General features: G+C 42.5%; 1 protein-coding gene across 13 annotated transcripts in view; it reads right to left on the bottom strand.

Moving 5' to 3' along the window:
* Positions 1–1,948, bottom strand: part of Ncoa2 (nuclear receptor coactivator 2) — a 249,034-nt gene that overhangs the window by 108,930 nt on the left and 138,156 nt on the right. The window lies entirely within an intron of this gene.

Below are 1,948 nucleotides of genomic sequence, written 5' to 3' on the forward strand. Positions count from 1 at the left end.
GGAGGGGGAGGATCATATTCTACGTCTTCCTCTTTAAATTGTATGCCAGGCATACTCAGACTACCCCCTATTCCAGGGGGGAAAGTTCCATTAATCTGAATCCCTCTCCAGGTACCACCAGAACTCAGGTTCATGCTTTTCCTTCACTTTCATACCTGACGAAATCACGGAGTTTCCATCCCCCTACATCAAGGAAATGGACTTGTGCTTTAGAATTGACTCCTCTTCCTTGTCTGCCTCTCAGTATAATACTTGGAAGACAGCTTATTTGTAGCACCTCCAGGAGGGATCTACAGAAGTGTTCTGTAATCAAATTCGGTGTTATCTCTGCAATGAAATACATGTCCATTCACACCAGGCAGGTCAGATGAATTTATGTCATCTCACACTCTTAGGTCAGAGTTTATTGCAAATGAATTGGAAAATCTTTCCATTTTCAGAGTTTGTTGTACTCTGAGATCGCAAACAAAGGAATGCAGGTCTACAGGCTGGTGCTCAGCCCCTCCCCCAACAATAACAGGGCCAAAGCTCACCTTTCTTCTGTCAATTCTCCCTTTTTAGTCTTCTGGAACATTCAAATGTAAAACCTGGATGTGAGGCTGTACTGACCACAGTGTCTGTCACCTGCTGGTTGATCTGGCTGGCTAGGCAGGTGTCACCTTTCTCCCTCACAATTCCAGGTGCACCCTTCCTTAAGTGCACTGGGTCACAGAGGCTGGCTATCCACAAAGAGAAGAGGACCAGTCCTCAGTCAAGGGTATAAGAGCAGCTGAGCTGGAACCTCTAAACAAGCTTTTAAAACACCAAGCTCACGGGCACCTGATATATCGTGTCACACTCATAAACATGTCCCCTCGGCCCCCATTAACCTTCCTGGATTTTTCTCCTCTCACCCTTAATATATTTAAAATGTGTTTTCAGTCTACTTGATTATACTTCCTACCTAACTCCACAGTATTTCCATCTTCAGAAAGAAAACTCATACTTGATATGCAATTACTTCTTGTCCCTTCTGCAACCAGCGACTGGCGGCCAATGACTGGCCTTCTGTCTCCAATGAACTGCTTAGTCTAGACATCTTTTAAAATATGCAAAGTACTTCTGGGTAGTAGTCTCACTTGTTTTCTTTAGTATAATCCTCTCAAGGTTCAACAGCATTATCAGGAATGAACAATGGCTTCTTTCTACTTTTTGGCTAGTCCTTCCAAGTTCTCTGGGATGTATAATTCAGAAAGGAGTTAGTTCAGTCATGGTGGAAGCCTATGCTCCATTTCCTGAAGATGTATTACACTGATATCCAAGCGACTACACTTGCATTTTGAGCTAGCAAGGCGGGAGCATTCCTATGTCAATTCCTTTGCTAACAGTCAGCATGCTCTGCGTCTTTGTTATTACAGCTAATGACTGGGTTGGAAATAGACCTCAGTGTACCTTTGATTGAAACTTCCTGAGCTACTTAATGATGATGAGCATGTTTTCTGATCATCTGGCTATTGATATAGACTCTTGTGATGTATTCTTTGGACTTATAAGCTCATGTTAAAAATAGTGTTTTATGATGACAGATACAGCACATGAGGTTCTGGCTTAGACTACCAACACCAAAAAAATTAAGTAATTTTAAAAAGATTCCCTAGTGACTCCATGCTGCTTTTGTGTTTAGGAACAAATTTAAGAAACTACTAAATCAAAGCTGTAAAGTAAAAGCATTACAAACATGCAAAATAAGACAAAATCTTCTAAAAAATCCCAGACTCAGTGCACCGTTTCTAGCCTTGTAGATTTACTCACTCTTGTCTTACAGCAGTTTTCTCCAACTATGGCTGCATATATTTGTAAGCCACTGGGGAAACCTTAAGATACGATCCAACGAGCCGGGCGTGGTGGCGCACGCCTTTAATCCCAGCGCTTGGGAGGCAGAGGCAGGCGGATTTCTGAATTCGAGGCC

This window comes from Mastomys coucha, unplaced genomic scaffold (assembly GCF_008632895.1).
Source record: "Mastomys coucha isolate ucsf_1 unplaced genomic scaffold, UCSF_Mcou_1 pScaffold14, whole genome shotgun sequence".
Taxonomy (NCBI): domain Eukaryota; kingdom Metazoa; phylum Chordata; class Mammalia; order Rodentia; family Muridae; genus Mastomys; species Mastomys coucha.